Genomic DNA, 24,000 nt, shown 5'->3' with positions numbered 1-24,000 from the left:
CACCACCACACACACCTCTACTCAAATGCCGCCACACACACCTCGACTCAAACACCACCACACACACCTCAAATCAAACACTACCACACACACCTCAACTCAACACCACCTCAAACACCTCGACTCAAATGTCGCGACACACACCTCGACTCAAATGCCGCCACACACACCTCGACTCAAACACCACCACACATACCTCGACTAAAACACCACCACACACACCTTGACCCAAACACACACCTTGACTCAAACAGCAGCTCAAACACCTCGATTCAAACACCACCACACACACCTTGACTCAAAGGCACACCTCGACTCAAATGCCGCCACACACACCTCAACTCAAACGCCGCCACACACACCTCCACTCAAACACCACCACAGATAACTCAACTCAAACACCACCACACACCTCAACTCAAACGCCACCACACACACCTCCGCTCAAACACCACCACAGAAAACTCAAATCAAACACCACCACACACCTCGACTCAAACACCACCACACACACCTCGACTCAAACACCACCACACGCACCTCGACTCAAACACACCTCTCGACTCAAACACCATACACACACCTCGACACAAACATCACCACACACAACTCAACTCAATCACCACCACACAGAACTCGGCTCAAACACCACCACACACACCTCAACTCAAACACATCTCGACACATACACCACAACACACAACTCGTCACAATCACCACCACACACACCTTGACTCAAACACCACACACACACCTCAATTCAACACCACCTCAAACACCTCGACTCAAACACCACCACACACTCCTTGAATCAAACACACAACTCGACTAAAACACCACTTCAAACACCTCGACACAAACACCACCACACACAACTCAATTCAATCACCACCACACAAACTCATCTCAATCACCACCACACACACCTTGACTCAAACGCCTGCACACACACCTCGACTCAAACACACACCTCGACTCAAACACCACCACACGCACCTCGACTCAAACACCGCCACACACACCTCGAGTCAAACACACACCTTGACTCAAACACCACGACACACCTCGACTCAAACACACACCTCAACTCAAACACCACCACACACACCTCAAATCAAACACCACCACACACACCTCAACACCACCTAAAACACTTCGACTCAAACACCACCACACACACCTTGACCCAAACACACACCTCGATTCAAACACCACCTCAAACACCTCGACTCAAACGCCACCACACACACCTCGATTCAAACACCACTACACACCTCGACTCAAACACCACCACACGCACCACGAATCAAACACACATCTCGATACAAACACCACCACACACAACTTGACTCAAACACCACCACAGACACCTTGACTCAACCACACACCTCGACTCAAACACCACCTCAAACACCTTGATTCAAACACCACCACACAAACCTTGACTCAAAGACACACCTCGACTCAAACACCACCACACACACCTCGACTCAAACACCACTACACACCTTGACTCAAACACCACCACACACACCTCCACTCAAACACACATCTCGACACAAACACCACCACACACAACTCGTCTCAATCACCACCACACACACCTTGAGTCAAACTCCGCCACACACACCTCGACTCAAACACACACCTCGACTCAAACGCCGCCACACGCACCTCGACTCAAACACCACCAAGCATAACTTGATTCAAACACCACCACACACACCTCAACTCAAACGCCACCACACACACCTCCAGTCAAACACCGCCACAGATAACTGGACTCAAACACCACCACACACCTCGACTCAAACACCACCACACACACCTCAACTCAAACACACACCTCGAATCAAACACCACCACACGCACATCGACTGAAACACACACCTTGACTCAAACACCACCACACACACCTCTACTCAAACACCGCCACACACACCTCGACTCAAACACACACCCTGACTCAAACACCACGACAAACACCTCGACTCAAACACACACCTCGACTCAAACACCACCACACACACCTCAAATCAAACACCACCACACACACCCCAACTCAACACCACCTCAAACACCTCGACTCAAACACCACCACACACACCTTGACTCAAACACACACCTCGACTCAAACACCGCCTCAAACACCTCGACTCAAACGCCGCCACACACACCATGACTCAAACGCTGCCACACACACCTCGACTCAAACACCACCTCAAACACCTAGATTCAAACACCACCATACATATCTTGACTCAAAGACACACCTCGACTCAAACACCACCACACACACCTCGACTCAAACACCACTACACACCTCGACTCAAACACCACCACAGATAACTCAACTCAAACACCACCAAACACCTCAACTCAAACGCCACCACACACACCTCCACTCAAACACCACAACAGATAACTCAACTCAAACACCACCACACACCTCGACTCAAACAGCACCACACACACCTCGACTCAAACACAAACCTCGACTCAAACACCACCACACGCACCTCGAATCAAACACACCTCTCGACTCAAACACCACACACACACCTCGACACGAACACCACCACACACAACTCAACTCAATCACCACCACACAGAACTCGGCTCAAACACCACCACACACACCTCAACTCAAACACATCTCGACACAAACACCACAACACACAACTCGTCTCAATCACCACCACACACACCTTGACTCAAACACCACACACACACCTCAACTCAGCACCACCTCAAACACCTTGACTCAAACACCACCACACACTCCTTGAATCAAACACACAACTCGAGTAAAACACCACTTCAAACACCTCGACACAAACACCACGACACACAACTCAATTCAATCACCACCACACAGAACTCGCCTCAAACACCACCACACACACCTCGACTCAAACACACATCTTGACACAAACACCACCACACAAACTCGTCTCAATCACCACCACACACACCTTGACTCAAACGCCTGCACACACACCTCGACTCAAACACACACCTCGACACAAACACCACCACACGCACCTCGACTCAAACACCGCCACACACACCTCGAATCAAACACACACCTTGACTCAAACACCACGACACACACCTCGACTCAAACACACATCTCGACTCAAACAACACCACACACACCTCAAATCAAACACCACCACACACACCTCAACACCTAAAACACTTCGACTCAAACACCACCACACACACCTTGACTCAAACACACACCTCGACTCAAACACCACCTCAAACACCTCGACTCAAATGCCACCACACACACCTCGACTCAAACGCCACCACACACACCTCCACTCAAACACCACCACAGATAACTCGACTCAAACACCACCACACACCTCCACTCAAACACCACCACAGATAACTTTACTCAAACACCACCACAAACCTCGACTCAAACACCAGCACACACAACTCGACTCAAACACCGCCACACACACCTCAAATCAAATACCACCACACATAACTCGACTCAAACACAACCACACACACCTTGACTCAAACACACACCTCGACTCAAACACCACCTCAAACACCTTGATTCAAACACCACCACACACACCTTGACACAAAGGCACACCTAGACTCAAACACCACCACACACACATCGACTCAAATGCCACCACACACAGCTCAACTCAAACTCCACCACACACACCTCCACTCACACACCACCACAGATAACTCGACTCAAACACCACCACACACATCTCTATTCAAATGCCGCCACACACACCTCAACTCAAACGCCACCACACACACCTCCACTCAAACACCACCACAGATAACTTGACTCAAACACGACCACAAACCTCGACTCAAACACCAGCACACACACCTCGACTCAACCACCGCCACACACACCTCGAATCAAATACCACCACACATAACTAGACTCAAACACAACCACACACACCTTGACTCAAACACACGCCTCGACTCAAACACCACCTCAAACGCCTTGATTCAAACACCACCACACACACCTCGACTCAAATGCAACCACACACACCTCAACTCAAACTCCACCACACACACCTCCACTCACACACCACCACAGATAACTTGACTCAAACACCACCACACACCTCTACTCAAACGCCGCCACACACACCTCGACTCAAACACACACATCGACTCAAACACCACCACACACAACTCGTCTCAATCACCACCACACACACCTTGACTCAAACGCCGCCACACACACCTCGACACAAACGCCACCACACATAACTTGACTCAAACACCACCACACACATCTCGACTCAAACACCACCACACACCTCTACTCAATCATCACCACACACACCTTGACTAAAATGCCACCACACACGCCTCGACTCAAACACACACCTCGACACAAACACCACCACACATAACTCGACTCAAACACCACCACACACACCTCGACTCAAGCGCCGCCACACACACCTCGACTCAAACACCACCACGCATAACTCGACTCAAACACCACCACACACACCTCGACTCAAACACACACCTCGACTCAAACACACACCTCGACTCAAATTCCACCACACACACCTCGACTCAAACACCACCACACTCAATTAGACTCAAACACCACCACACACACCTCGACTCAAACACACACCTCGACTCAAACACACACCTCGACTCAAATTCCACCACACACACCTCGACTCAAACACCACCACACTCAATTAGACTCAAACACCACCACACACACCTCGACTCAAACACACACCTCGACACAAACACCACCACACATAACTTGACTCAAACACCACCACACACACCTCGACTCAAACACCACCATGCATAACTCGACTCAAACACCACCACACACACCTCGACTCAAACACACACCTCGACTCAAACACACACCTCAACTCAAATTCCACCACACACACCTCGACTCAAACACCACCACACTCAATTAGACTCAAACACCTCCACACACACCTCGACTCAAACACACACCTCGACTCAAACACCACCACACACAACTCAACTCAAACACCACCACACTCAATTAGACTCAACCACCACCACCACACCCAACTCGACTCAAACACCACCAGACACATCTCGACTCAAACATCACCACACACCTCCACTCAATCACCACCACACACACCTTGACTAAAATGCCACCACACACGCCTCGACTCAAATGCCGCCACACACACCTCGACTCAAACACCACCACACACACCTTCACTCAATCACCACCACAGATAACTCGACTCAATCACCACCACACACCTCGACTCAAACACCACCACATGCACCTCGACTCAAACACACACCTCGACTCAAACACCACCACGCATAACTCGACTCAAACACCACCACACACACCTCGACTCAAACACACACCTCGACTCAAACACCACCACACTCAATTAGACTCAAACACCACCACACACACCTCGACTCAAACACACACCTCGACTCAAACACACACCTCGACTCAAACACACACCTCGACACAAACACCACCACACATAACTTGACTCAAACACCACCACACACACCTCGACTCAAACACCACCATGCATAACTCGACTCAAACACCACCACACACACCTCGACTCAAACACACACCTCGACTCAAACACACACCTCAACTCAAATTCCACCACACACACCTCGACTCAAACACCACCACACTCAATTAGACTCAAACACCTCCACACACACCTCGACTCAAACACACACCTCGACTCAAACACCACCACACACAACTCAACTCAAACACCACCACACTCAATTAGACTCAACCACCACCACCACACCCAACTCGACTCAAACACCACCAGACACATCTCGACTCAAACATCACCACACACCTCCACTCAATCACCACCACACACACCTTGACTAAAATGCCACCACACACGCCTCGACTCAAATGCCGCCACACACACCTCGACTCAAACGCCACCACACACACCTCCACTCAATCACCACCACAGATAACTCGACTCAATCACCACCACACACCTCGACTCAATCACCACCACACACACCTTGACTCAAACGCCGCCACACACACCTCAACTCAAACACACAGCTCGACTCAAGCGCCGCCACACACACCTCGACTCAAACACCACCACGCATAACTCGACTCAAACACCACCACACACACTTCGACTCAAACACCACCACACACACCTCGACTCAAACACACACCTCGACTCAAACACACACCTCGACTCAAACGCCGCCACACACACCTCGACTCAAACACCACCACACTCAATTAGACTCAAACACCACCACACACAACTCGACTCAAACACCACCACATTCACCTTGACTCAAACACACACCTCGAGCTGAGCACGCTCCACACTCACACTGTCAAGAATTCATTCAGCTCTCACTTTCCACCTGACATACCGTCCCAAGCCTTATATTCATGGAAGTTTTGGATACTCTGATCGCACACCGCCTGACTCCACTGCCACTTCTTTGCTTTTACTTTTGTCCTTTACCTTGCAATTTGGATTTGTTTACTCTTGCCAGTTGTTTTCAATAAAAACTTTCTCAATTGTTTCCATCTCTGCTGCCTGACAACTATTTGGGGTATTTGTATAATAGTAAACTCTCCAATAGAATTAGCTTTATTATAGTATAAAAGTCAATGTAGATATAGAGTAACGTGTCAGCTGGTAGTTTTGCACTAGGTTTGGGGTTTCATTTTTGTTTTGTACTGAACAGTGTGTATTTATGTATAGTGTAGAGCTAATTTGTTGAGAAACTTTCCCACTTCACGTCCACTTAGAGCATGAATTAGAACAAGGCCTAAGTGTTAAGCCTAACATTCAAAACTGAATCAAGTTGACAGAAAAAGTAATTATATTTTATACTAATCATATTCATGGATTGGTTTTGCGAATGAAGATTATGAAGGGGGCTGTTCGCATCTACTGCATGTGTGCTGGTGGCTGATCAGTCCAGTGCAGGACAGGCAGGTCCAACCAGCAGCTGCAAGGAAAAACTGTCTCTTCTGGGTTTGGTGCTGTCACGCAGTTCTTCCTTCTTCTCCTTTTATCCTCAAGGCTAGCCCTGTGGGAGTTCTCAAAGGAGGAGACAGCCTGGTGGATGATGTGTCGCCAGGCCTCGCGGTCAGCGGCTAGGTCAGACCACTGGTGGTGGTCAACATGGCAGGCAGCAAGGGTGTTCTTGAGAGAGCCTTTGTATCTCTTTTTCGGTGCTCCTCTGTCATGGTGTCTAATGGAGAGTTCAACATACAGCACAATCTTAGGCAGGTGGTGATCCTCCATCCTGGAGACGTGCCTGCCCAGCATAGTTGCGTCTTCAGCAGCATGGCCTTGATGCTGGCGACCACCACCTGCTGGAGGACCTCAACATTGGTGACAAAATCTTTGCAGTGGATGTTGAGGATAGTGCAGAGGCAAAGCTGATGGACGCGCTCTTGGAGTCGCAGGTGATGACGATAGGTGACCTATGACTCAGAGCCATACAAGAGAATGGTCACAACAGTGGCTCTGTACACACTGAGTTTTGTGCTCTTCTTCAGGTGCTTGTTGTTCCAGACTCTTTTGTACAGTCTGCCAAATGCACTGTTTGTCTTGGCTAGTCTACTGTCGATCTCCTTGTCGATCTTGGCATCTGAAGAAATGGTGCACCCCAGGTAGGTGAAATGATGGACCTGTCTCGCCAATGGTGATGTGTGGAGGGCAGTACTCTTCCCGAGGTGCAGGCTGATGAAGAACTTCTGTCTTCTTCAAGCTAACTTCCAGGCCAAAGAGCTGAGCAGCCTCTGCGAAGCAGGACGTAATAAGCTGAAGGGCTGCCTCTTTGTGAGCAACAAGGGCAGCGTCATTGGTGAAGAGCAGCTCACAGATGAGTTGCTCCAGTGTCTTGGTATGGGCCTGTAATCATCTAAGGTTAAACAGGCTGCCATCAGTATGGTAATGGATGTAGACGCCGTCCTTGTCATCAAGCTCATCTGTGGCCTGCTGGAGCATCATGCTGAAAAAGATGGTGAAAAGTGTCGGTGCAAGAACGCAGCCCTGCTTGATACTGTTGCCAATTGGGAATGGCTCAGAAAGGTCATTGCTGTGTCTGACCTGACCATGCTAATAGTATTATACTAATGTATAATTACATCATTATTAAAAAAAATCAGGTTGCAGCTTGACCTCTGACTTTTACAAAGTGCTGACACTGGAGACTCCACCCATAAATGTGACATAAACGTCTCCTATGTTCAATAATCTCCTTACAGAAAACATCCGTAAGGACCCCATGAACAATTCCACACATTTTTTTTTTATTGTGAAGTGTCGTGAAGCAGCCACTATACACATCTCTGTGAATGACCCATCACTATGGAAACGATCATGTATTAGAACGTACATGTTTTTTACTCCGTGAACATCTGACTGTTTTTGGCTGTGTGTCCTCTTATTATCACCTTCAAACCTGAACGTTTGTTTGTCCTGAAATATCCTGTTCTTTTTTTTCTATTCACTACCGAGTTGTACAACCTAAGACACACACATATGCGTGCACACACAAACACACACATGCACCTACATACACAGCATGCATCACAGGTGACCGTGTTAAACTTAACACATCTAGTCATGCTTGTTATTTTTAAACGCCTGCACACACGGTCTATGTTTAGTCCAGGATTTCTTTACCGAGTTCCTCCAAGCTCTTTCATCAAAAGGTGAAAATTGTTCGAGTCAGCGTCTGTGCACAGATGGCCCTTCCTTACGTACGTGTGTGTGTGTGTGTGTGTGTGTGTGTGTACCTGCTAAAGCTAAAAATACAGCACCTCTGTCAGGGTAATGTATCACTACAGAGGAAATAGCAATGAACACACTAGCTGCAAAAAGAGAGAGGGAGAGAGGGAGGGGCATGAGATAGAGGGGGAGAGAAGAAAAGTCAAAGAGAGAAGAGAAAAAAACAATAGAAACGAAAAGGAGGATAAACCGTCCAAAAGTGTGTGTGTGTGTGTGTGTGATTGTTGTAAAGTATTGAAACTGACCCTGGAGTGTGTTTGAGGTCAGGATCAACAACTTCACCGTGTGTGTGTGTGAGAGAGAGAGAGAGAGAGTGTGTGTGTGAGAGAGAGAGAGAGAGTGTGTGTGTGTGTGTGTGTGTGTGTGTGTAAAACCTGAGTGAGTGTTTCTGAATCAGCATTTTTACCCTGCTTTGGTTTCCCTCTTCTGTGACAGGATGTGTGTGTGTGTGTGTGAGAGAGAGAGAGAGAGAGAGAGAAAGCTATAGTTGCACTTTACTTCACCGTGGTCAGGTCATTCTAGCATCCGATGCAATACGATATTTTTACTTTCATTGCGAGTCAGGATATTTCAGTCGTAAATCAGAGACTTAAAGACACAGCGCTCACAAAATACATTGAATATTAAAATGATTAATTTGCATATTATTGTATTTCAGGGTCAGATACTTTCACTGAATCATCTTCAAAGTTGAGTGACGCACATGTTCTGAGGATTTTAAGACAGAAATTGTGCACATCAGTATTCAGACCTCAGAACTTCAGAGTTTAGAAGTTACAGGAGTGTTTCACATGGGGGGCGTTCACTGAAATAGAGGTGTGTCTCTGACCAAAGACTTAAAGGAGATATGCAGAACCTTTATTTTTAAATAAATTTCTGAGTGGATAGTATCTTCATCCTTGACTCTTGTGTGCTGCATAAATGGGAATATATATTTGAGAGTTAAAATCAACTGTAAACTTGTGATTGGAGCCGCCCCGCTGAGCCAGCCAGCCCTGAGCGCGTGACGTCACAGCGGGAACCGGTTTTAAGGCCGAGGCCTTTTACAGCTATAGACCAAAGTCATATAAATAAACATTTATGGAGAAAGTAAGAAATAGTGTTACCGACTCGCTCAACTAAGACTGATTTGACTTCACTGATTGTGGGTTGACTCTCATTAAAACAGGATAGGTGCTATAACTTATGCAACAGACATGTACATGCATGCATTTTCACTGATAAAACGTAAAAGGCTCATTAAATAATCAGATGAACTGAGACAATCACATTCTGAAGCAAATTAAATAATCTTATACCGCTAACTTAAACACACAATACAAGTTATGTCATGCTCCACCCCGGACTTCCACTCCGGAGATTTATTATCTCCCAGTTCAGCACTAATCCGGATCCAGGATGGGACTTTCATCTTCCCGGCATTCACTTCCTGGTTTGCTCTGCTGTGTCTAAAGAGGCCATTCTCAGAAGGGGACCTTGCCAGAACGTCTCATTGGTTTTCCATGTCATCTCTGCGCCATTATTGCTTCTTTGATTTTGCTCTCTGTTTTGCCTGTTTCTTGTCACAGTTTTTTGCACTACGCTTTTGTCTTTTTTCATGTTTGTTGTGCTACATTTTTGTCTCAAGTTTTTTGTCTGAACTATTTTTTATGCTAGTGTTTTTTTGTCCTTGCCTGCCTCGTTTTTTTGTCCCTAACTTTTTCTGGATTATTTTTGGTTTATTGTTTACTCCTATTAAATCTTTTTTATTATTGGATTTACTGATCTGTTCTGCTCTTGGATCCTACTCACATCTCACCTCCCATAAGAGTACGTTCTGGCCAACATGGATCCAGCGGAACTGAACCATCTGAGAACAGCTATGCAGCAGCAAGGAGCCCTCCTCAGGACCCACCAACAGGAACTCAAGCAGATCACCCAGAACCTGGCTATTCTGTCCAACTCACTCAACCTTCTGGCCACACAACTCCAGCACTCCCAAGCCATGCCTACCCCTGCCCAGCTGCCTCCTTCACCTCCTGCCACCGCCGCTCGCCATGAACCAAGACTTCCTTCGCCTCAGCCCTACAGTGGGGAACCAGGTACCTGCAGATCTTTTCTGTCTCAGTGTTCACTGATCTTGGAGCTACAACCTATGGCTTTCCCCACAGAATGCTCCCGGGTAGCTTATGTCATCACGTTCCTCACTGGCAAGGCCAGGGAATGGGGAACAGTGGTCTGGCATGTCGATGCGTCCTTTTGTTCCAGCTTCAAAGAGTTCTCTGAGGAAATGAGGCAAACATTCAACCACTCTCTGTACGGTCAGAAAGCAGCTAGGGAGCTCATGGAGCTGCAGCAGGGGCCCCGATCTACCTCAGACTATGCCATCAAGTTCTGGATGTTGGCAGCATCATGTGACTGGAACGAGAGTGCCCAGGTCGACGCATTCTTACATGGCTTGTCTGACATCATCAAGGACAAAATGGTATCTCGGGAACTGCCGTCGGACCTTGCCACTCTCATGGACCTCGCCAATCATATCAACGCTCTGGTCCTACAATGGAGGCGAGAGAAGAGCCGCCTCAGCTTCAACTTCTTTCCACTTCCCGCCTCATCCGTCGAACCCATGCAGGTAGATCGGTTACGGGAGTCAGCCAAGGAATGATTGCGCCGGCAGAACATAGGGGCCTGCTTCTACTGGAGTCAGCAAGGACACATCTGCCGAGCCTGCCCACTTAAAAGGACGAGCCCACCAGTTAATCAAGGGGCCCTGGTGGGCAATGCTCAGAACCAGTCCCCTGCTGATCGACCGTTGCTCCCCGTCATCATCACGCACAACAACTGGCATCACCATCTTCAGGCACTCGTTGACTCAGGGCTGGACAGGAGCCTGATCTGCTCTGCCACTGCCAAGGATTTCAGAATCCCATTACTCACCCTCGAGGTCCTTCTCACCATCCTGACACTCAATGGCACTGGCTTGACCACCATCACTCCCCTCACCACCCCGCTCACCCTAAAGATTTCGGGCAATCACTCCGAAGCGATACAACTTCACATCATGAACAACCCTCACATTCCCGTTATTCTTGGACTACCCGGTTGATGCAGCACAATCCCCACTTAAACTGGACAGATCACACCATCTTAGGCTGGAGTCCTTCCTGCCTGGCCTCCTGCCTGAAATCCACTCTGCCTCCCGCCAAACCACCACAGCCCTCCGCCAGTGAGTTTCCCGACCTCTCTCATGTGCATCTGGAATATCTGGACCTCAAGCCAGTTTTTTGTAAAACCCGAGCAGTGTCCCTCCCTCCTCACAGGCCTTACGATTGCGGGATCAACCTCCTGCCCAGGACCTAGATAGGATCAGGGAAGGGGACGTGTGGAAGATGGCCTTCAACACCATCACAGGCCATGATGAGTACCTCGTAGTCCCTTTCGGCCTGACTAACGCGTCCATGGTATTCCAGGCGTTAGTTAACAACATCTTGAGAGACTTTCTTAACACTTCGTTTAACACTTCATCTTCGTTTACCTGGACGACATCTTGATTTTCTTTCACTCCCTGGAGGAACATTGGGGTCACATCCAGCAGGTTCTTCAACGCCTGCTAGAGAACAAGCTGTTCATTAAGGCGGAGAAGAGTGAGTTTCACCAGAGCTCTGTCTCGTTCATGGGGTTCATCATCTCTCCAGCAAAGATCCAGATGGATCCCCTCAAGCTGGAGGCAGTCACCGACTGGCCCACCCCATCTTCAAGATGAGAGCTCCAGCGCTTCCTGGGGTTCGCCAACTTCTACAGGCGCTTCATCCGCAACTTCAGCATGGTGGCCAGACCTCTCTCAGCCCTGACCTCGACCATGACAAAAGTTCAAGTGGGGGGAGGAAGCAGATAAAGCCTTTTCCAGGCTCAAGCACAGATTTACCACAGCACCCATTCTCACCATACCCGATCCAACCAAGCAGTTTATTGTCAAGGTCGATGCTTCCGAGTCAGAGGTCAGAGCTATACTATCCCAGAGCGCCAGTGACAACAAGGTCCACCCATGCTCTTTCTTCTCCTGCCGGCTATCCCCAGCCGAACGGAATTACGACATTGGCGACCGAGAACTACTGGCTGTTAAACTAGCCTTGGAGGAGTGGAGGCACTGGCTCGAGGGGTTGGAGCTCTCCTTCCTAGTCTGGACCAACCATAAGAATCTGGAGTACCTCAAGTCTGCCAAACACCTTAATTCCTGTCAAGCCCATTGGTCTCTCTTCTTCTCCCGGTTCAACTTCACACTCTCTCCTACCGCCCAGGCTCCAAGAATGGCAAACCTGACGCCCTGTCCAGGATGTTCTCTTCCCACCAAGAGGAGTCCAAGCCACCTGAGACCGTCCTTCCTCCATGCTGCCTGGTGGGAGCCGCCATTCTAGAGGTTGAGATGCTCGTGCAGAAGGCCCTGGAGCAAGACCCCAGTGAAGGTAACCCCAACAACACTCCTTCTAACCATCTGTTTGTTCCCTGTCCTGTGCAAACCCAGGTGCTGCAGTGGGGTCATGGCTCCAAGCTGGCCTGTCATCCGGGAGCCGCTCGAACCCTGGCAGTCATCCAGCAGCACTTTTGATGGCCATCTATCAAGGAGGATGTCCAGGAGTTCGTGGCAGCCTGCAACACATGCTCCTGGAACAAGACAGCCAGTCGACCCCCTGCCAGCTTGCTAAGACCCCTCCCGACTCCACATCGACCTTGGTCTCACATCATCCTGGACTTCGTCACAGGACTCCCCAACTCAGGTGGCAACACATGCATCCTCACTGTTATTGACCATTTTTCAAAGACCATTCACTTCATTCCTCTGCCCAAGCTCCCCTCAGTCAAAAAGACCGCAGAACTACTCATCCACTACATTTTACGCCTACATGGTCTGCCTACCGACATTGTATCTGACCGGGGTTCTCAATTCACTGCACAGTTCTGGAGAGCCTTCTGCAAACTCACTGGGGCCACCTGTAGTCTCTTCTCAGGCTTCCACCCACAAACCAATGGCCAGGCAGAACGGGCGAACCAGGCTTTGGAGGTTGCACTCAGGTGTATGGCGTCCAGGGATGCCAGTTCTTGGAACAAGTACCTACCCTGGATCGAATATGCCCATAACACTCTCCCTTCCTCTCCCACAGGTCTCTCTCCATTCCAGTGCTCCCTAGGTTACCAACCACCACTCTTCCCCAACCAAGAGGAGGAGGTCCCTGTACCTTCAGCCCAGACCTTCATACGCCGCTGCAGGAGGACATGGGCATTGGTCCGGAGAAGACTCATTCACTTCGCCCTAGCATCCAAGAGGCAGGCCGACAAACGTCGCTCCAAGGCACCCACCTACTGAGTAGGTCAATGAGTTGTGCTCTCTATGCGCCACCTGCCACTTAGGACCATCTCTCGCAAGCTAGCACCCAGGTTCCTTGGACCCTTCCTCATCAACAAGGTAATCAACCCATGTTCTGTTAGACTGGCATTACCACTCACCATGTGACGTGTTTACCCTACCTTTCATGTATCTCAGCTTAAACCTCTGGTCTCCAGTCCTTAAAGGAAAATAACTTTTCCTTTAATTGTTGGTACTGCACCCTCTTCTGAGTCCTCAGAAGGAACAGACTGGAGAAGAGGCTGTTGGTGACCTTCTACCACTTCATCATCGAGAATGTGCTGGCTTTCTCAATCACGGTGTGGTATGCTGGCTACACAACAGATGACAAGAAAAAGCTGCAGAGGGTGATAAGGTCAGCTGAAAAGACAATTGGCTGTCCTCTGCCCTCCCTGGATGACATCGCGAGCTCTCGCTGCCTCTCCAGAACTAGGAAGATCATTCGCGACCACCTCCATCCCGGACACCACCTGCTCAGCCTGCTGCCGTCTGGAAGGAGGTACAGGAGCATAAAGAGCAGAACAAACAGACTGAAAAACAGCTTCTTTCCATGGGTTGTCAGGACACTTAATACACACATGGGTCGCTAAAATGTTCTTTGCTATTTTTATGAAGTGCAATAACTTTTAACTACCTCGATCTTAATTTTGTTCCATTTCCATGACATAACCAATTTTGCTTTTATGTGTTCTTGTTTTTATGTGTTTTTGTGTTCTTATGTTTTTGTTCTTATGTGTTTTTTTTTTAAATACACCTTCAGTTGTGGCACATCAATTTTGTTGTAGAGGTGACTGTGCAATGACAATAAAGGCTATCTTATATTATTTCATTAAAAATAACGGAGGAGACAACATCTTAATCGGAGGCACTGCTTATTTTGAAGAACAGTCTGTTTTTTGTTTGTTTTTTCAGGATAAAATTCCAAGTTAAATTCAAGTCAGCTGTATCAGTAGAGTGCTCGGTCAGCGTATCCTTCAAATGAGCAAAATCACTGGCATTATTTGATAAATTTGACAAATCAAAATGAAGTAGATTAGATCGAACTTTATTGATCCCTTTGGGTGGGTTCCCTCAGGGAAATTAAAATTCCAGCAGCATCATTACAGGATAAACAGAGAATAGAAAATAAAGAAAACTTCTAGATAAATTAAGCATTTACATATACAAACATAAAAAAAGAATAAGATATGGGGGGGGGGGAGTCCAGCAGGAGAGGTATTGCACATTGTCCAGTATTGCTTTTTGTCAGGCTAGGCTACTGCTCCTTCCCTTCCTCTGTCCTCCTGTTACCCCTCCTCCCCAGAAAGGAGTCATAAAAATCACCTCCATCCTGTGCACACATTACATTAGAATATTTCATGACCTCGATTTAATATCACATGGCTTGGAGTTTTGTAAATGGCTAACTGATTAACTGTTGGTACGCAATAATACAAAACAATCGGAGGGGCTGGATCAAATGCTGTTCTTCAGCTGCACAATAATGAGAGCAGACACCAGACTTTTAAATTAAACCACATTTTCAGGGACGAGTACAATTCATACAGCATTACAGTGGCAATATACAGGATTCTTATTTTCTTTCATTCTTCACCTTATTCATTCATTTATTTATTCATTCATTCAAACAGACATTTGCTTTTATGTTACAATGCATTGCATATCACAGTAAAGAAAAACATCATGTCTTTATCAGGAAAAGAGGTGTCTTTAGGAGGGACAGATGGGTGTGTCTTTAGGAGGGACAGATGGGTGTGTCTTTAGCAGGGACAGATAGGTGTGTCTTTAGCAGGGACAGATGGGTGTGTCTTTAGGAGGGACAGATGGGCGGGTCTTTAGCAGGGACAGATGGGGTGTCTTTAGAAATATCAAATGGGTATGTCTTTGATTGAACAGGTAGGCGAGTGTTAATGAGAGACAGGTGTCTTAAGGAGGGACAGCCTTTGAAACTGTTTGGAGTAGCACCGTGCCGTCACACATGCCATTTCATGGTTGTATGCAGAATAGTTTTCTAGTTTGCAACATGTTGCACGTTAACAGTGAAGCTGTTGAATGTTTATGATCACTCAGTTGTGCTGAATATTAAATCATAATTGAGCTGGAAAGGGCATCATTTTTATACAGTTGCTTCAAAGGAGGTCCAAATTGTGTGTGAATGTAAATACTTTGCTAATAATTCTTTGGTATGCAAATCTTTGCTAAGTCAGCCCACTGCTGAATTTTGTTTTCCTGTCACATCTCAGTGTCTTAATCAAAGCTGAAATAAAGTTCTTGTAAGAGTGTAATTGATTTATGTTTGGCACAGTGAGACACACTCACTACGTTTACATGCACATAGAGAGAATCGAATTTCTGCCGTTGCTCGACTGAAATCGAAGTTCAAAATGCCATGTATACACCTTAATTCGGCTGAAATTGAACCGAACTTGATTTCTCGGAATCGAGCTACACGACCTAGTTTATGCGATTTCTGCTGAGCTACTTTGCGCATGTATACCCTATCGAGCTAGTTGTCGAGCTACTTCCGGAAGTGACGAGTGACGAGACCACAAGCGGGAAACACAACAGCCTCGGTTGGCATGACAACGAATCATGACAACGGCATGAATCTTTTCTTTTTGTGGCATTGTTTGCACTGTTAAAATTTAGCTCACTTATTGTATCACCAAATACATCTGTACAGCTGTTGCATAGCTGTAAATTGTGTACATAAACAAGTCATTGTATTTGTGTGTGTGTATATATATATATATATATATATATATATATATGTCCAACATCTGAAGAATGTCAATAAAAACAAAACAATTGAACTTTTTGTGTGTTTATTAAGACATAAGTTAAATTGTAAGCAAAAAAAAAATATTTTTTGTAAGCAAAAAATGGACTTTAGAAAAATATTATTGTGCAAAATAAGTTGTCTTACAAAACAGTGGTCTGCGCCGGACAGTTTGTAGCCATACAGTCTGTTAGAGCAAGCCTAACAGCTTGAACACGGAACTGCTAGTGTTGCCAGATTGGGGGTTTTAAGTGCATTTTCGCGGATTTGAACATGTTTTGGGCTGGAAAACGTCAGCAGTATCTGGCAACACTATAGCTCTTCTTCATGACGACAACCGGAAGTGTACCAACACGATGGGGCGTGTAGCGCTGTGTGTGGCTCGGGTGCACAATGCACCTTGCACAATAGCCCGATTTCACTTGTGCATGTAGGATTGGATTTCTCTGGCACCCCTGCTGGGACCCTTTGCTCGATTACCAACAGCAGCTCGATTTGGACGTGCATGTAAACGTAGTCAGTGACACGCCTGCAGGAAGAACATCAGAACAGTGAAGTTGCAGTGATTTCCCTCGAGATTTATACACTCATTTTCTCTCACACGCTGCACAGGCAAGCTGGCTCACTAACTCACTAACAGAGTAAAGTAACACAATTCAATCAGTTGTCATCAACAAAAGTAGGAGATAGGGTCACAAAACTAGATATTAAACATGTTAGCTACGATTTTTAAAAGGCATTTGTAAGAAATTGCAGTGATGTCTGCGTGTTCTGCTGATGAAGTATACAGCGATCCTAACTTCACTAACTGCTTCGCAGCTAACTTGTTGTTTTATAAAGTGACTGCATAAATGGTGGATGCTGTAAGAGGGGATTAAAAGTGAATCCAAAATGTCTCTGAGGCCCTTTAGTGGCTGTGTGCAAAATAATTTTAACCCCACCCATTAACATGTTAGTAAAAGGAGACGGAGCCAAACTTACAGTTTACATCATTTTTACAATTTCAGCTGCTCACTATACCTCCCCAAATGTTTTTCTATATTTCTAAATACGCTCACCGGCCACTTTAATACAGTAGGAACTTGTTGTTGGTTCTAAGATCCCTGTTCTTGGCTGCAGGAGTGGAACCCAATGTGTTCTTCTGCTGTTGCTGAGATGCTTTTCTGCTCACCACGGTTGTAAAGAGTGATTATATGAGTTACTATATCCTTCCTGGCAAAAAAAGCGCGAACCAATCTGTCCATTCCCCTCTGACCCTCTCTTATCAACAAGGCGTTTGTTTCCACCCACAGAACTGTCGCTCGCTCACTCAGTGTTTTTTGTTTTCTGCACCATTCTGTGTAAACTCTAGAGACTGTTGTGTGTGAAAACCCCAGGAGATCAGCAGCTTCTGAAATACTCAAACCAGTCCATCTGGATCAAACCAACACCCATACCACAGTGAGAGAAAGTCACACTGTGAGATCACAATGTTTCCCGTTCTGATGTTTGAACATTGTGAACATTAACTGAAGCTCTTGATTTGTATCTGTGGGATTTGATGCATCGAGGGATCGGCTGATTACAGAACTGCAGGTGGATGTCGGGTGTTCCTAATAAAGTGGCTGGTGACTGTGTACTTACAGTGGTGCTTGAAAGTTTGTGAACCCTTTAGAATTTTCTATATTTCTGCATAAATATGACCTAAAACATCATCAGATTTTCACACAAGTCCTAAAAGTAAATAAAGAGAACCCAGTTAAACAAATGAGACAAAAATATTATACTTGGTCATTTATTTATTGAGGAAAATGATCCAATATTACATATCTGTGAGTGGCAAAAGTATGTGAACCTCTAGGATTAGCAGTTAATTTGAAGGTGAAATTAGAGTCAGGTGTTTTCAATCAATGGGATGACAATCAGGTGTGAGTGGGCACCCTGTTTTATTTAAAGAACAGGGATCTATCAAAGTCTGATCTTCACAACACATGTTTGTGGAAGTGTATCATGGCACGAACAAAGGAGATTTCTGAGGACCTCAGAAAAAGTGTTGTTGATGTTCATCAGGCTGGAAAAGGTTACAAAACCATCTCTAAAGAGTTTGGACTCCACCAATCCACAGTCAGACAGATTGTGTACAAATAGAGGAAATTTAAGACCATTGTTACCCTCCCCAGGAGTGATCGACCAACAAACATCACTCCAAGAGCAATATGTGTAATAGTCAACGAGGTCACAAAGGACCCCAGGGTAACTTCTAAGCAACTGAAGGCCTCTCTCACATTGGCTAATGTTAATGTTCATGAGTCCACCATCAAGAGAACACTGAACAACAATGGTGTGCATGGCAGGGTTGTAAGAAGAAAGCCACTGCTCTCCAAAAAGAACATTGCTGCTTGTCTGCAGTTTGCTAAAGATCATGTGGACAAGCCAGAAGGCTATTGGAAAAATGTTTTGTAGATGGATGAGACCAAAATAGAACTTTTTGGTTTAAATGAGAAGCGTTATGTTTGGAGAAAGGAAAACACTGCATTCCAGCATAAGAACCTTATCCCATCTGTGAAACATGGTGGTGGTAGTATCATGGTTTGGGCCTGTTTTGCTGTATCTGGGCCAGGACGGCTTGCCATCATTGATGGAACAATGAATTCTGAATTATACCAGTGAATTCTAAAGGAAAATGTCAGGACATCTGTCCATGAACTGAATCTCAAGAGAAGGTGGGTCATGCAGCAAGACAACAACCCTAAGCACACAAGTCGTTCTACCAAAGAATGGTTAAAGAAGAATAAAGTTAATGTTTTGGAATGGCCAAGTCAAAGTCCTGACCTTAATCCAATGGAAATGTTGTGGAAGGACCTGAAGCAAACAGTTCATGTGAGGAAACCCACCAACATCCCAGAGTTGAAGCTGTTCTGTACGGAGGAACGGGCTAAAATTCCTCCAAGCCGGTGTGCAGGACTGATCAACAGTTACCGCAAACGTTTAGTTGCAGTTATTGCTGCACAAGGGGGTCACACCAGATACTGAAAGCGAAGGTTCACATACTTTTGCCACTCACAGATATGTAATATTGGATCATTTTCCTCAATAAATAAATGACCAAGTATAATATTTTTGTCTCTTTTGTTTAACTGTTTATCTACTTTTAGGACTTGTGTGAAAATCTGATGATGTTTTAGGTCATATTTATGCAGAAATATAGAAAATTCTAAAGGGTTCACAAACTTTCAAGCACCACTGTACCTTATTTTTTCAAAATGATGGATAATTTCGGCTAGCTATGAAATGGCAGGTCAGTCAGTCATGACTTAAGGTTCTAAAATTGTTTCCTGACAATGATCAAATCAATATATTTACAAAAATTATGTCTCATCTCGGGCGGCACGGTGGTGTAGTGGTTAGCGCTGTCGCCTCACAGCAAGAAGGTCCTGGGTTCGAGCCCCGGGGCCGGCGAGGGCCTTTCTGTGTGGAGTTTGCATGTTCTCCCCGTGTCCGCGTGGGTTTCCTCCGGGTGCTCCGGTTTCCCCCACAGTCCAAAGACATGCAGGTTAGGTTAACTGGTGACTCTAAAATTGACCGTAGGTGTGAATGTGAGTGTGAATGGTTGTCTGTGTCTATGTGTCAGCCCTGTGATGACCTGGCGACTTGTCCAGGGTGTACCCCGCCTTTCGCCCATAGTCAGCTGGGATAGGCTCCAGCTTGCCTGCGACCCTGTAGAAGGATAAAGCGGCTAGAGATAATGTGATGTGTGATGTGATGTGATGTCTCATCTCATCATCTCATTATCTCTAGCCGCTTTATCCTGTTCTACAGGGTCGCAGGCGAGCTGGATCCTATCCCAGCTGACTACGGGTGAAAGGCGGGGTTCACCCTGGACAAGTCGCCAGGTCATCACAGGGCTGACACATATGGCCCTTTTCCACTACCCTTTTTCAGCTCGCTTCAGCTCACTTCAGCCCGACACGGCTCGCGTTTCGACTACCAAAAACCAGCACGACTCAGCTCGTTTCAGCCCTGCTTAGCTCCTAAAACTCGCACGGTTTTGGAGTGGGGCTGAAGCGAGCCAAGCCGTGCCGAGTGAGGTTGGGGGCGTGAGCAGACACTCCCCTGTGCACTGATTGGTGAGGAGGCGTGTCCTCACATGCCCACACACGCCCCGCGAGCGCGCTGGGATCTGTAAACACCGCAAACCCGGAAGGAGAAGAATTACGAGAATTTCTGGAGCCTTATGCGCCTCGCCTCATCTATACGCTCTTGCCAGTATCTGTTGGCGTTGTCGGTGACAACAAGCCACAGCACCAAGACCAGCAACACTAACGACTCCATGTCCTCCATGTTTATTGTTTACTATCCGGGTCGTGAGACTACCGCTTAAAAGCTCACTGATGTCACTGTTTGCGCTGCTTAACGACATCACGCGACGTCCACCCACTTTCGCTAACTCCACCCAATGTGTCCACCCACTTCCAGCCAGCACGGTTCAGCGTGGTTGTAGTCGAAATACAACTCCAACAGCCCTGCTCAGCTCGACTCAGCTCGGCACGGCTCAGCCCGACTCAGCCGCGTTTGTAGTGGAAAAGCGGCAATAGACACAGACAACCATTCACACTCACATTCACACCTACGGTCAATTTAGAGTCACCAGTTAACCTAACCTGCATGTCTTTGGACTGTGGGGGAAACCGGAGCACCCGGAGGAAACCCACGCGGACACGGGGAGAACATGCAAACTCCACACAGAAAGGCCCTTGCCGGCCCCGGGGTTCGAACCCGGACCTTCTTACTGTGAGGCAACAGTGATCACCACTACACCACCATGCCACCCCAAAAAATTATGTAACTTAATTAATTAATAATGTTGTACTTGCCACAGTGAGTTAGCCAATGCACTACCGCTTCAGGCAATATCTCACAACTCGCACGTTCCGAACATGAACAAATAGAGTGCCCACTGTGAATATGGGCAGATGAGAGGCAGCCCTACTGTCCGACTCACCAAATCCACCACACACTGCTCTGCCTCAAACATTTACAAAATGTACATTTTCAAATTAGACCAAAAAAGGCTTCAGAACCGCACAATGGGATTAAATCATGATGTCCACTCAAATACATTCTAAATAAGTCTAACTAATATTAACTAGCTTGTGAGTGAATTGGACTACTTCACAAAAGGGTTAATATAGTTAAGGAAAACTAAAACTACAACTAGCAGTGAAAAAATAAAAATAAAAACAATAGTTTCAAAAAATAGTTTTTGAAAATTAAATAAAAACTATAATGAACAATGCAACACAAACTAAAACGAAATAGAATTGCAGAGAACATCAGCGTCATTTTAAAGGCACTGACTGCAGAGTTGAGTTCTGGGTGAAAATGTTCTGTTTCTATCACTGTTGGAGTTCCGAGATGTTTTACGTTGATTTGAGTTGAAATTGAGGAGCTGCGCTGCTGCACACACCGTGTATCCTGTGTGTAAATGTTTTGCTGAGATAAGAAGCAGCCCACATTTTATGATTCCAGAGATTGATGAAGCACGTGAGCAATAATATCATGTGACCACCGTGGGGCGTGTCTGATCTACTTTTAACCAAAACAAGTCGGCGTGGGCAAACATGGTAGACTCGGCTCTCCCTCCAGCTAAAAGCCAGCGGAAAAGAAAAGGAAAATATGAAAACAAATCAGCTAGAAAGTGTGTGAGAAAAGCGATGGAAACCTAAAGGTTGTTGTGAAGGGACAGCTCGAGCGCTGGAGTCGACTGAAGGATGAAACGGGCGCGAAATCTGACGAAGAATCTGCAGCGCTTGTCTTGGATTGGTGAGTCTGGGTATGGAGTTCTACACCTAATCTTTTGATCTTACAGAGAAAGAAATGATAAGATGTGAGCAGTAACACGTAAACAATAATGATAAGCAGTAGAAGAAGAAGCCTTTATTTGTCATATGTACACTCAAGCACAGTGAAATTCCTCTCTGCATTAAACCCATCTGAAGCAGTGAACACACACACACACACACACACATGCCCAGAGCAGTGGGCAGCTATGCTACAGTGCCCAGGGAGCAGTTGGGGGTTAGGTGCATTGCTCAAGGGCACTTCAACCCAACCTCAGGCCAAGGCTGCCCCATGTTAACCTCACCACATGTCTTTGGACTGTGGAGGAAACCGGAGCACCCAGAGGAAACCCACACAGAGATGGGGAGAACATGCAAACTCCACACAGTAAGGCCCCCTGTTGGGCACTGGGCTCAAACCCAGAACCTTCCTCCTGTGAGGTGACAGTGCTGACCACTACACCATTGAGCCACCCCAGAGAAGACAGTATGTGACAGAAACAAGATATATTCGTCTTTTGTTTCACTGATCTATTCACGAATATCAACCACAAATTACATCCCTGCGACTCAAAACTCTCTGAGGTCGATGCAGAGTCATAATGTTTTCTGTGCGTCACCATCTTGGTGTAACACAGTTCCATAGTTACGGTAATTCGTTAAAGCTCCTCGCATTCAGCTGTTTCTGGAGGGCCATACTGTTTACCTCAAGGGGAGGAAAACGGTCCCAAAATGGGGAAAAGCGACTCTCGGCACATCAAAATGATCACATCTCGTCTGCATGATATTGTTCTTGTGGGACCGGAAAATGCTATGCACAATAAAAAAAATTAAAATAAAATAATTCAGATGATTTTGCAGTCAGCACCTTTAATTTTCATTTTGTAATGGACTAGTTCCAGAAGGTGGCAGTGATGTAATGTTGACTGCCGTAAAACTCCAAAGAAGAAGATGCTTGGCGTACAATTCATGAAAACTAAAGCTAACACTCAGACTAAATAAAATCAAAAGTAAAGCAAGTCAATTCCTCAAAATAAAAATAAATCCACTAATACACCTGTAAAATTAACCAAAACTAAACTGAAATAAAAAAGCAAACTGAAAGACAAAATACAAATAAAAATAACAAAATTTTCAAAACTTAAAGGTCACATTAATGTTAGCTACCCAGTTAATATTATCACAGTGCAACACTGGCTAACTTGGTGA

At 46.3% G+C, this 24,000-nt stretch overlaps 1 protein-coding gene across 2 annotated transcripts in view; it reads left to right on the top strand.

Annotated features, from left to right (window-relative positions):
- Window positions 1-24,000, top strand: part of zmp:0000000926 (uncharacterized) — a 99,891-nt gene that overhangs the window by 8,026 nt on the left and 67,865 nt on the right. Inside the window, exon 1 of one of the 2 annotated variants that reach the window (XM_060938626.1) lies at window positions 22,609-22,774. The exons of the other annotated variant lie outside the window; for it this stretch is intronic. The gene's annotated coding sequence lies outside the window, so the exon portion shown is untranslated. Of the gene's footprint in view, window positions 1-22,608; window positions 22,775-24,000 lie in introns of those variants that run through there. 2 annotated transcript variants of the gene reach the window in all.

Source organism: Neoarius graeffei, chromosome 13 (genome assembly GCF_027579695.1).
Source record: "Neoarius graeffei isolate fNeoGra1 chromosome 13, fNeoGra1.pri, whole genome shotgun sequence".
NCBI classification, from domain to species: domain Eukaryota; kingdom Metazoa; phylum Chordata; class Actinopteri; order Siluriformes; family Ariidae; genus Neoarius; species Neoarius graeffei.
Note: the sequence above shows the minus strand (reverse complement) of the source record. Positions and strands in the feature narration are given on the sequence as shown.